Source organism: Echeneis naucrates, chromosome 6 (genome assembly GCF_900963305.1).
Source record: "Echeneis naucrates chromosome 6, fEcheNa1.1, whole genome shotgun sequence".
NCBI classification, from domain to species: domain Eukaryota; kingdom Metazoa; phylum Chordata; class Actinopteri; order Carangiformes; family Echeneidae; genus Echeneis; species Echeneis naucrates.
The window spans coordinates 15,825,358-15,839,738 of record NC_042516.1 but is presented as its reverse complement, the minus strand read 5'-3'; positions in this window follow the sequence as shown (position 1 = coordinate 15,839,738).

Sequence of the window (14,381 nt, the reverse complement as noted above, 5' to 3'; positions counted from 1 at the left end):
TGTTCACAAGTGCTGCAGAGGGAGCACAAAGTTCTTGCTGCACTCCATTAACATTATCTCTCTCTTTTACTTCGCCTCTCCCATTATTTTTTTCTATCATTACTGCCATCTCCACTATTTTCCTCTTTTCTTTGTCCTCTCTGCTTTCTTTCTTCAAATTTCTTTTCTTCACCCTTTCCTCTTGTTTCTCTTTATCTGAGTGTCCTCGTCTTCATTCCTCCAGAGGGCCTCTAAGGAAGATGTACTGTGTTCATTACATTGAAATGTTCCCCATGGTACATTATCATAGATCCTGACCCTGTAGCGCTGAATCATTGTACTACTCCCAGTTTACCCGTAGGACCCCACAAATAGCACGGTAGAGGAAAGACAGGACGCTCTCCAGAGCCACATGCATCCAGCTGCATCGCTGTCGCCACTACTGTACTCTGCTATGCAGAAATTTTCATGTGGAACCTTGAGCTGGACACTTATCTGTGCACAAGAGAGAGCGTGGAAAGACAAAGGGGATAAAAGGAATTTTAAATCAACGGAAAAAAGCAAACGAGCAATGAGAAATTACTTTCGATAATTAGACATTTTTAACAACCTAACAGGGAAGTTGGAGTTTGTCGTGCAAAAGAAAATAATAAAGAACATATGTGTATGTCCCTGAATAACTTCTCTTTCACCTTAATGGCATGTTGCCCAACCACGCTGATGTACGAGCTTCTCCAGATCAATACACATACTCCATTCACTAGACAGACAGTAATGCAACGGTGTAATTTGTTTGACGATGTGTGCATATATATGTGTGTGTGTGTGTGTGTGTGTGTGTGTGTGTGTGTGTGTGTGTGCTCATGTCTTTTAAACGGGTCTGCATTTCCTGGCTGTGGAGCATCTTTAACTCAGCCACTAAAGGAGAGTGACCATTAAGCCACATCGTTTAGCTTGTCACTAACTTAATCACTTAGTCAACATTGCAACCTTGATTTAATAAGGGTAGGGGGGTGTGTGTGTGTGTGTCTGTATGTGTGTATGTGTCAAGCGTATTAGAAGGTGACTTAGTGTTTATACACATGATAATACTTTAAGTATGAGTATTTACCTCCATTTGTGTAGTTATCTGGACCTGATATGGCATGTTTGTGTGTTCGTGTAGATTCCCATGAGTGTAATTCGTGCATATGACTAAACGATGAGGCCAAAATACTTGTGTTCCCTCATTACAGCGTCAGCAATACAGTGTTTAGCCCACTCAACCACATAAATGACTTCAAATCCTCTGTGTATTAAGCCTTACCACTGGGAACCCAATTTGTAACCTCTGCCCAGTAGTACGTTAACTGGACTTTATCTGAGGACAGGCAGAGTGTAAAATTCATACAGTATCTGAGAGGACTAATTGAACCAATTAAGAAAGTGAATATGGATTACGGTGTGACTGTGGACACACACATCTCCTGTGGAACAGTTTTGGAGATCACTGCCTTCATGCGAGAATGTTTGTCATTGCAAAGGAATCTGCACTACAACGCTCCCAGAGTCAGCTGGCTGTGCATTTACACTGATGTGTTTTCATTTCCAAAGCAGCTGATCCCAGGGCTGCTATTCTGGGCAGTAATTAATTGCATGCAGGTAAAGGAAAAGTCAAGGATAAGTGTTTAAACCGTTCCTGCGCATTCTCACATCGGCTCACGAACACACAGACACAGAGAGATGCACACAAAAGGAGCTCTTATTTTTCACACAAACACACATTTGCTAGAGGAAACAAAAAGCAAATGAGTATAAACAAGACGATACGAAAGAGCCTGCACAAAAATAAGAGCCTTGGGTACTTCATGCTTTAAATATCTTAATCAGCAAGCTCATAAAACATCCCAATTTTAATTGCCCCGCAATGACTATTAATCACATAACAGTCATTGCAGTCAGCTTGCCCATATGTTTGCTAATGGGAGAGGATGGATTAGAATGGTGAGTAGAATGCATTTGAATACAATGGTTTCCATTGATCTACAAAGGTAGCATTACACATCCCCCTCCAGGATGTACATGTAAACAGCTCTGGTTGTTGAAAGCGCCAAGGCGCAGCATAAGTTAAATGACAGAACACACTTCATGCACTGAAAGAACAATGCACCATATCATTATGAAGACACTCGCTGAGACAAGATTACTGTAAAACAAGAGACGCTTCATAGGCTGTACGACAAAGTGCCATAATACTGTGCAACAAAAGATGCTTCCGAGCTTGCAGGAACAATGCAGTGTATTGTTCTAAAGCTGAAACACTGTCTCTGAGGGGACAATATATAGAGGGGAGGTAATAGAAGGTTAGAAAATTCACCCTGGTCGATTGTCAGCCAGGTTGACGGAACACGTGAACTGGGAAAACTTTTTTTGAGAATCCTTGAAGATGACCCATTTCTGGAAAGAATGAAGCAGGAGAAGACAGTGTGGTTTTGGCTTAGCAAGTAACCCTGGTTAGATCCTATTGACATAAGCTGTGAACCCAAACTCTCCAGGGAAGGATGAGCTGTTTGCAGTGTAGAATGATAGTGTAGTTGGACAAATAGTGCGATTTCATTTTTAATTTGTAAGGGAGTTACATATTTGCATCAGTATTCTGTATCAACTGTAAATATTAAGTAATGATTTTTTAGTATTAGTGTTGTGTCTGCTGTTTAACACACATTTTCCACGTGTCATTTCTTAAGATTAGGAACTACATATTTGGTTTTTTAATTTAGGGGACCTGTTTTTCAAAACTATGAAGCAGGGGTTATTGAAGCTAAACAGAAATCCTGGTAACAGGTTGTGTGGCTCTGATAAAATTACAATTAAATGACTCGATATGAGACCATTTTCTAGTTTACACAATCCAAATAATAAAAGCCATTACTTAATGGAATTGTAGCCATGAATTAATTTATTATTAAGATATATATTATGGCCATTGTCGTGATTGTACTGTACCGTAAGATGAATCTGTTTTATGTCTGACTCAAAGGCCATAGCGATGGGATGCTTCTGTGTGTACTGTAGGACACAGGCAGACAAATTTCCCTCAATTAAGAGTTCAGGATGAGGGGTTCAAGTATCTTTTAATTTTTTTTCATCTCCATTAGTAGATTAAATGTGCACTAATCCATATAACAGTTTTTGAGTGAGACTAGAGCTTTTTACTGGCCTACCTGATAAGCAGTTCACATCATTTTAAACAGGTAACTATAAATCTCCTTTCATTATTTGGGAAGGCAATTAAAAAGCAGTAGAGTGCTCTGAAAGTCTTGGACAACATGGCAGTAACTGTAAAGTCTTACTTTAATATAAATGCCCAAATGCGTTTTTTTCTTTAGCTGCTCACGTATCATCTATTACAACTTTCTATGGCTCTAGGCCAAGCTGTTCCATCGTCTTTCTTTCTCCTCACCCTCTGTCTTTCTCTCTCATCTGCGCCCATTTCCAACTTTGCTGTTGCACTCTTTTATTTCCAAATCAAAGTAATGAAATGGATCTTCACTGAGGTGATTTTCTATCAAGTGAAGAGGAGGCTGTCGTTTGAGCATCATGCAGTGGGGGACGAGGAGTGAAATGAAAAACAGGAGCTGGAAGTGAACAGAGAGAGGCAAATCAAAGAGACCAAGCTGCCTGTCTTACACTTATTTCAAATTGCAGGTAAATCTTTACCTTCTGTAGCCATAAGCAAAAAAATCCAGTCTAGAATATTCTTCTACTGTTTTATGTCATCGGTGGATTACAGCAGTGGTTTTACTGCCATTATAAGCATGCTAGCCTGCACATAATGACTTAGCTAACCTGCTGAAACCGAGCAGGTTTAATGTTTGCCATTTTAAACTCCTTGCATGCAAACATCATAAAGCCCTGCTTGAGCCCAGAGCTTCCATAAAATCTGCATCTTTAACCATGAATTTATCTCATATGCTGTTTTTGATGCAGACTATTTTATACTTGTTTCCACAAGCCTGACACGAATCTATTTTTATTCTACTGACTGACTGTTGCATCCAAACTCCATCGTCTGCACATTCTGTACCCGAAATGATGTGATTATAACTCAAATCGACCAGTTCAGAGTCAGATGGTATCTGGGTTAGTTTTGTGTGTGAGCAGAGTAACATGCTAACTGGCAGAAAAATGCAGACTGATGATGATACTAGATTAAAACTCATTTATCACTATTGTAATTACCCTTGATTTAGAAGAAAACACAAATTTCTGGATCAAATGTCTTCAATCCCCCCAGCATTTGTTGAGACACTGACTTGAAATAAAAAATGTAAACCTGGTGGGGTCCCTAAAGTGGAAAACTTTAAAGTCACTGAGAGACATCCTGCATGGAGCATGAATATCCTCAAAAAATCTCCTCTCAATCATTCCAATGACTGTTTAACTATTTCACTGAGAAACCGATTACTGGCACCATGCTGCTAATGCGGCTAAAAAACTGCTCCAATTGCAAAGTTGACTCCGGAAACGGAGGCCCAAGCTGATACAGTTAAGAATTTGTGTTTCGCAGTGTATTATTTTAGTCTCTTTATTGAAAAAATAAATAAATAAAAGAAATGGAAATAATAAATTGTGTTTTTAAAATGATTTTGTGAAATTTCTGTGACTTCGAAAGCCATCAGGGTGGAATGGAGTCTGTGAGCCTCTGTTACTGTAGATCGCTGTATTGTGTTGCCGTGTCTAGCTGCTGCTCAGGCCTTTTATAGAGACATCAGGGGAGTAACAGAGGCCAACAGGGACAAACAGGTCACCCTTACCTGGACTGCAGGATAAATGATTTCCCCTCCACCACTGCTCTACCTCCATTTTTCTTTTCATCTCTTTTTCCACCTTTCCATTCACCCCCTCCTTCCATCAGCCCTCCACCTTTCTTCTCTACCTGGCTGCCACATGACTGCTTCTTTCCATCCTCTGTCCCCTTCCCTGCCCTTCTCCCCAGCCCAACCCCATTTCTGATCCCCACACTCTCTCCCCTTTCCCCATTCCTCTAAACAGAATTAATATTAAAAAATTGGCTCTGTGTGAGTGCGTGTGCGCCTGTGTAGTTAGAGGGAGGGGCTGATGAGAGGAGGACAGCGTGTACAATGACCTTACTCGCAAATCGTTGCCTCATGTACAGCAAGCATGTCCTTGTTGCAACATCATAACAGCTCCCAGCCCCAGACCACAAAGCAGCATAAACAAACACACAGCCTCGCACACACACAAACATGTCTACTGACTGTTTCCTCTCACTCTCTCCTTCTGTAGCGCCATTGTATGTTCATTAACCAATCTTAAAAAAATCTCTCTGTTTGCTTCATTCACAACAGTACAACCAATATTTTTTTAACTGTAGTATAACATGGCTTTTTCAAATCAGATACCTAAGTCAGGTGGAATAAGGAGGAAGAATATGCCTGCAGCCTCTTGGCTCTTTCACTGTTATAGAAAGGGACAACTGATGTTAGACTCAATCTTTTTCAAAGATGCACATGTCCTTTTAAAAATCCCTGGAGCTCTGGCATTTAACATTAACACAAGACAGGTTCAGTTCTGCGTTTAGTTCTGACACAAGTGAGACCTTACATATTTATGCATGCAATCTTATTCGCTGATGTATGATTGAATGCATACAATATACACAAATGCATGCGAATGTGCGTGTGCGTGTGTGTGGGTCGATGCTACCGTGGCATAAATCATTGGAGCTGTGCAGGGGGCTGGTGCTGCTCTCTCCATCTGTCTCTGTCTGCAGGGGTGAGGTATTTTACACTGATGATAGGGCGAATGGAGGGAGGTGAGGAAAAGTGAGCCGTGTTTGTCATGTGGGATGAACAGAGAAATTATTCCGTATTGACCTTGTATTGAGGGGCAGCAGCAGGAAGCATGAGCATTATATGAGTACGTGAAGACACATGGGGGAATTCATGGTAGTCTTCAGTTCACTTAACCCACATCTCTTCAGAGACTGTTACTCACAACTCAAGATCTGCTTGTGTGAAACAGACCCTGTTATCCAGCGCTGAGAAATAACGCTGTTCCTTTAATGTCTCTGCGTGTAGTCTCCCACACTCGCACAGACCAGAGACTGGATTCATATGAATGAATGCACCTGGAAGATAAAAATTCAATATCTGTTTGGTGTTGTGCAATACATGTACAATATGGACACACTAGGCTCCTTTTTGGGCTCAATTTCCAGTTCAATCTACAATGCATAATGATTCGTAGGTCCAAGAACTGCCTCAATCTGTGGGGGAGCAACTGGCTGTCCACTGGTTGCCTCCCATCCATCAATCCTGCTCACCTCCTCCTAACAGGATAAACTGAGGCAGAACAGCTCCTGAACAAATGCATCCAGTGCTTCTTAATCAGGCTGTCACACTGACGAGGGAAAACGCCCTTCAACCGTGTGGCATAGAGCTCAAGCTCCCACATATGGCTTGTTCTGCTCAAGTGTCCTTGGGCGACAGAATAGATCCCAAAAGCATCCTGAGATGGTTCCCCTCCTGTTCAACCTCGCAGCACCGCTGGACACTTTTTTTCTGGCGAGCAGCCTCAGCTCCACCTTCACCCATTTGAAACTGTGAGAGCTCGGGGGAAAAACAATTCAAAAACTGGGATAGGTTTTGAGCCCCAATAATGACTCATGTTGCGTCCCTTACCCCTCCTATCAAACTTTTGAAGGCACTGGATGAAAAAGGCAGACATGAGCAGAAACTGTTGGCTTTTGGGTTTTCCATTGACATAGAGAGAGTCATGCTCAGCTGGCTTGGTTGTTAAGGTAGAGGGAGCAGAATCTCTCCTGACAGACAGACAACCAGTAGCTTGCCACAGTGCAAGATTTGGTTCTGGGTTTTGAGATTAGCTCAAGCATAGCAATCTCTCCTTGGAAGCATTTTGAAAGGGCTTAAACCATAGAGCAGCAACACAACTGTGGAACGGAGAGAGCTATGCCAGGATTTTTTTTAATTTATTTTTTTTACATAAACTCAGATTTGGCAACCAAAGAGCTCGTAGTAACACAGTGGTATAATTGTTGCCATGCCATGTGGCTTGAAGCTTAAAGCAAGAAATTCAAGAAATATGCTTATTTATTTGCTTTGAAAGAGTTAGATGTGAGGATTAATACCACTGTCACATCTGTACACCACACACACGCACACACACACACACAAAAACTTCAATCAGAATTTCTTAGCTTAGCAAACAACTCAAAAACAGGAGAAATCTGCTGTTAGCTGGCTGGCTCTGTCTGTAGCTACAAAATCTTCTTAGTAGAACCTCGAAATGTTAACATGCTATGTTTTGACTGCTTAAAAGCTACAAAAAAAAATGGCAAAAAGAACAGTTCCCTTTTTCTATAAGGAGTTATGAGCTGGATGGACTATGAATGTGTTTTGGCTGAGAGCAAAAACGTCCTCAAGTCTTTACCAGGCAGCTCCTCCCTGTCAAGGTTCAAACACCTGGAAAAACCCCAACATGTTTATATTTTAGATATTTTAGCTTTTATTGAGAGACCGTCCAATTTTGAGACAGATTGAAACTGGCTGTTGCTTCTGTTTCCAGTCTTTGGGATTAACTAAGCTAACTGGCTGGGGGGCTGTAGCCTTGTGGTCTCTTCATACATACATGGGTAGTCAATTTTTCTTCTGGAGTAACGATACTGTTTGGAAAGGGAAATGCCACATCAAGGCTGCTGCTGACAGTGTGCAAGGACACGTTCTTTCCATCTGAGACAGATATCTGTGTCCACTGGGGTGAAAACCCAGTACCGTTCCTTAAAAATGAAGATGAAAATGTTAAACTGCTGATTATCAGAGAGAGGGAGGGCTCACCTTGAACATGTGGGTGGGTTCCAGTTTACATGTTTTCACAAACAGAAGCCCATGTATGTGACTGCCTGTGGTTGTATGCTGAGCATATAGAATGAGGATGCGGGGGTTAATAGGAGTACTCCAACAGCGTGTATGACCTTGGAGGGAAGTAACATGGATGTATCATGTCCACAGGGTGAATCCACCTTCCAACCCGCCCACAGCAGAATAAAAACTGAATAGAAGGTAAGAGTCGCACATGAACACATGCTTAGATGCACTCAAAGAAGCAGCTAGGCACGCACAAACCCCGAGCATCTATTTTTCATTATTACAATGCTACCTGCTGGAGGCAAGGTTGGGCTGTGTTATAGCACAGCTGTACCCGGTGTGTGCTGTCATTGACACTTGGCCTCAAACACGAGACATTGTTAAAATGCACAGGAGGGACCCAGCAGGGGGCAGAGGCAGTGGAGAGCAGCGTAGTCCAGTACACATCCCACACCGGACCACGGCTGGGTTCTCTGCAGACACACAAAGATTCACACTCACTCAGGCTCATACAAGACCGCTTGTGGCACAAGCTTTGTTTTACCAGATTTGGCTGTAATCTTGCTTTTACAACACAAGTACAGTTCAGGGGCAGGCAGTTTAACAAAGTCCATGCAGGAATCAGGTCTTTCTGTGCCATGTCCTGCTCAGTGCCCTGTCCCGTTGAATTTCATGCCCAATGTATTATCAGTTGATTGTTATGACATGCTCAGTAATATGTCCTTTATGACCTGTCATGTAGATAATCCGTCAAGTAAGTATGAAAAATGTACCGTCACACTTTGTGCTGTGGCACACACAGTATCTACACAGATATTTTGTACTTCTTCCATGAAATATATTAGATGGCTCAAAAGTCTAAAATATTGATGTGATAAATTGCTGGGAAAAGTTTGCTTGTACTAAATTTGCTGACAAATGTGATATGTCAGGACTGTCAAAACAATGACTGCAGCAGCTATTAGTGCTGGATATTCATTAACAAACAGGACAACACAGTAAATTAGACAGGACAGGACACAAAATGATCTAATGCGCTGATGAAATACAAGAGGATGAGTTCTCTGGAAAGAAAAACAACAACAAAGACCATCTGCGCTATTGTATATCATATGCCACTTAAATTTTCATGAAAAATGAAATGCTTGACTCAGTACCATAATTTGTTAAGTGTCAACTTTTTTGCTAAATGACTGCTTCTTAAATTTATTGTGGACCACTAATATTGAGCTTCTGAAATACACGCACAGACACACACACAACTCAAAGGGATAATTGGTTCTGGGTGGTCCATAATATTTCTATGACTTGCAAACATTTTGGATGATTTTCTGTTGAATATTTGTAATTTAAGATTCAAAAACATAATTAAAACTGACACTTGTGGCTTGGTTTCAAAAATAAACTCATTGTTATTCGGAGTAACTAAAGCAGAACATCAGCATTAAATAAAGAAGTAATGGTGTCACCTTTGAAGTGATCAGTTGAATTAATCATGATTCTGTAATATTTTTTCCTTTCTGCATTGCTGGGGAAAAAAAATTTCCTACCAGCTTGAATTTTCTGAAGTAAAATGCATATCCTGTTGTCTGAGGTTTAAAGCAACTTGTTTTGTAGCTGAAGACAGAAGTAATCATCCCCAAGAGAGCTAAGCTATGAATTATTGCTTACATAAACATTTATACATCACATTAGAGTACTCATCCTGCCATTCTGTTAACTTTACACTGATCAGCCAAACATTACTACTGACTACTGGCATTTGTGGCTTTTGTGTGTGTGTGTTGTTTGCCTGGTGAAGACACGGCACCGGGATGCACTATGGGAACCAGATGGCGCCGTCCTGACGTCATCCATTGTGAACTGGTGTTTTGAAGCCTTGAGTTTGTAATTTGGCTTTTACCATTCCGGTGTTTGGAAAGCAGAAAAAACTACAGTGGGATGAGAAGATAAAGCTGAGGAGGAGCGAGAGCTGGATCTAACCTGCTCTGTACTTCAGAATATCGGGGAGGTCGCTATGGGTGGTACGATCTGTCAATCACAATGTAGCCATGCTCTGCATATCATAAGCTATGTATTTATGTGGGCTAATAAGTTACATGCTGAGGACTGGAACGTCCATGAGAGTTTGAAGTTAATGATAATAGCTCTGTCCTGCTCCTATTTTATGGATTTATACTTACACACATGTGAAATGCATTTAATGGAGAGAGAAAACTGAAAACAAAAACAAAAAAAGGAAGCAGCATTGACAATTACCATAGATATCCAGACTACAGCCCTTTCACTTTGCATATAAATCCAAATACAACCAGTGTAATGAAATAGATGGACAATAGCTTTGTGTTGGATACTGAGACTCTGTCATACAATGTCATTCATTCATTGTGGTAGATATGTATGAATTAGGCCCTGAAAATGAAGCAATGTCTTAAAGAAGACAATCTTTGCAACAACATGTCTAAATTTCATATTAAAATATTCACAAGATCTACGAAAGCTTCTTAGTCTTTTACATTATAATACACCCCTCTAATGGAAAACACTGTCTATATTTATCCCAGATTCAGCCTACAGCATGCTAGTTAGATTTTCAAGATAGGGATACTTACCAAAAAGCCTCTGGGTTACTTTTTTTGTTGGTAGAACGAAATGTGTGAGCTGAAAAGATGACTAATTTTGGGCTGATAACACAAAGCATTTCAGCAGCAAGTGATAAAAAAAAATTTGAGATAAAACCATCAGATGTTCTTCAAATATCTGTTCTTCAATGGATCCCTAGCAGAGTTCAGCACAACTCTCTGAGTGGATGTGTGTATGTATCATGTATGGGAGTAACCTTCACATTCATTATGTATGTACAAATACTCTCTATGGAGTCCAGGGCGTTACATGCTGTATTTGCCCAAACTCCACTTTATGGGTCTAAATCACGCTATCATCCACTCATATGAAATTTTTATAAAGCCTACAGAGTCTCTGGGTTTTGGAACTGCAGTTGGAAACTTAAAAAATGAAGAAAGTAAGCTTAAAAAAGAAACTGCAATATATACAAGAAAAGGTAAGGCTTCATCCCCCAGTGAGCAGGTCAACTACTGACTGTCAAGAAGCTCAGTTGGCACTGTTAAGGCTCCCGCTACAGTGGCAAAGGTCACTCTAAGCACCAGGACATCAAAAGCATGTCTACTCGCCCGTTTTGTGACTGCAGAGAGCCTAATAATGCCAAACTGGGTTAGCCTTGAAAATGAGGCTCTCCTCTTCCCTGCATGTTTTTTTTTTCTCTCAACTTAAAAAAAAAAAAAAAAAAGCAAAACATCTGTGGTACAGAGAGACTGTTCAGTCAAGCCTTGTTTTGGCGCTAATTAGTCCAATTAGCCTTCCCCATCTCACACGGTTTCATACAAAGACAAACAGCGAGCTGCTCAGCTTAACCAGCTCAGCAGTTTGATGTGTGGTGGAGCTGGAAAGCTGCAGAAGCCTCTAGTTAAAGACACAGAATCAGGCTACATTAAACAGTTTGAGGGCATCCTTCCTTCACAGGATAAAACTGCATTCAGTCTTGTCTTTTGAAATATGTGATGTTGTCCCTTTAGCAAGATTTTAGAACAGAAATGTGGTTTTGTGGAGTACGAGTCGGACCGCCGTGTCAAGGTAAAATTCCCATAGCTGTAATTTCATGATTAGCGATGCTGAACGGTATGGTCCATATTGGGCGCCTGCACTGTGTGATAACAGATTTCACGATGAGGTGCGAATCAACCACCGAGACACAGTTGAACAGAGAACTAAAAGGAAATTCGCTCTGAAGAATAATTAATCATTTAACAGCAAGAGCTACCTGACAGAAACATCTTCTCTGTTACTAATTACAAATACCAAAATGTTGTACAGTTGGATACTAACTGACAGATTATTATTATTTTTACCATGTAATGGCAGGTAAACAAATATTACAGAGAAGTGCACATGGGTTTTTCAAATATTTACTCTTTGGTGCACAGCAGAAACAATAATTCACCATATTTACAAGTTTTCACTCATTCCTCCTTTTTTGTGGCCCATGTGGAAATTTGGATTTTCTTGGAGAATCAGTTTGGAGGTAAGTATAAAAAGTACAATGCAATTTGCATCTGTGTTTCATGCTATAAATATAAATAACTCTCAGAGAGCATTTTAGCATGATCTGCTAACATTTGCTGAAAAAAATTATACCAAAATATACTTGGTATCCGACTCCATTTAAAATGGTTATAATTTATAATGTTATTTTTAAGAAAGAAATTACTTGACTGCGTGCAATGTCGAAAGAGTTGCATGAAAAAAGCCCACAAAAAATTCTTAGTTTTCCTCTACAAATTTTTATTACATGGGTCTGCGACAGTTACCATGAGACGAGCCATTTGACCCTTTTACCAGCAAATACAATCCAAAAACAAAACCAAGCTTTTATAGTTATACTGCATATACAATTACAATAGTTTGTTGTATTTATGAAAATATTTAACTGTAATAAAGAAAATTATGACATTTAATTTTTTTTATTTATATGTGTTACAACAAAGGAAAATGCCAAATTCTTATGAAGCGGAGAAAAATAATGTGCTGTGTAAATGTGTAGGTTTACTAAAATGTACAGTTAATAAAATAAAATATGGACCCACTTTAATATAATTAAAACATACAGCTGCGGCCTAACAGCTCAAGGAGGGCAAACATAAATATGAGCCAGTTTGTTTTCAATGATGACAAAATTTTACTTCACCTTTCTGTCATCTTCTTCGGATTTTTTTTTCAACGTCGCACAGCAATCAACTGAAGCACCTAAACTAAAAAAAAAACAAAACAAAACATCTATAACAGCTTTGAGTCATTGTTTTAGTAACAGCCTAACAAAACTTAGTGATCTTACCTGTTTAATGGGACTGTTTGAAGACATCGCTGCAGAGTTGCTGTTCTCGCTTTGTTTGGATTTGCTCATGGTGGGAAAACCGAAAACGGCGGTGCCCGCGCAGGCCATTGACGTAGTGAGTGACGTAGTGAGTGACGTAGAAGTGACGCTTATTTTAAATGGCGAATATTTCGATTTCAAGTATCACCTCGAACGCCTTTTTAGCCAAGCCAGTCTGCTGGTTTCAGTCTAAATGCTCTGAAACTAAATGTGCACTCCATGAATGTTGCATTTACCAGCTGGTTGGTCAAAAACACAGAATCAATGCTAAAATACCTGATGGATATGCAAACACTGTTTGTTAATGTTATCCTACATGAAGAGTGCTTATTAAATCAGAAATTGCAGACTAATGTGAGCCTACAGTGTATGAGGTTGTGGATAAGAGCCAGCAAAAGTTCAGGGCCTCATGCTCTTAATATCCTTTATTGAGTCTCTTATAACCACACAGCTTAAATAGTAAAGGGATTATTTAATGGATTTAACACCCCATGTATTGGTTGATGTGGTACCAAATTCTTTTTTCCTGCCTGATACTGCAAACATGATTACTGACAGGAGGGCTGCAGTAGCTGCTTAGAAATTAACACCCTTCTGCCTTCGCTCACATGGTTTATAATTGCAGAGCAAACTTAGAGGAGCGCAACAGAAATCAAACCATAGCGACCTTCTGGCAGTGATCAAAGCCTACCTCAACAAGCCCCCATCCCAACCCGACCCAAGAGAAGAAGAGAGGAAGGGCAGGAGGGGGAGAGATGGAAGGAGGGAGGGAATCCACACAAACTAGCTCACGTCTTACCACGAGCTACCTGCTTTACATATGAAACACACCTTTCTCCCTTTAATTCCCATGAAATCATGCAGGAAGGTGGTTATTGCGAGGGGAGGGGATGTGAGGGACAAGGAGGAAGTCATGTGGAACGGCTAGAAGGGCCATTACAGAGAATCCCTCATTACACCATGGCCGTGGCTTTGGAGCCTTACCCCTGTGAAAACCACTCTAACCCCTGGGTGGATAAGTCAAAGAGAGTAGATTGCCTCATCTCATTTCTTCCCTTTGTGCCTTGTCTCCAGCTAGTTAGAGTAGAGTTAAACCCATCACTGCATGCACTATCATGCTGTACAACCAACAGAAGCTGGTTAAGAGCTGTGATTTTTGTAGGATTGTCTTCTGTGTCTTTGTATTCCCATCTTTGATTGGAAGAGCGATTGATCCTCAGATCACATCTCTTTCTGTGATTGTTCAATCAATTAATTAGCTCACATGCTTTTATAAATGTAGCTCATTTGCAGTGAGAGTGCCTTATCCTCTAGAGATAACTATTAAAGGGATCACATCTAAAGTGAAAAAGGGAAAATGCTCTCCTAAGGCATCTTGTTGCATTGCAGAGCAATATGAGTTGTTTGACACAACAAAAGGGAGGAAAAACATCGTGACTCATTCATCACATTCACACGTAGCCATTAAACCAAGCCTCTTTGTTCATTAGGAGATGCAGTTTACAGTAGAAGCAGTTTGGAGGAAAGAAATCACAGACTGTCAAAATACATAAGCAGCAGCTACG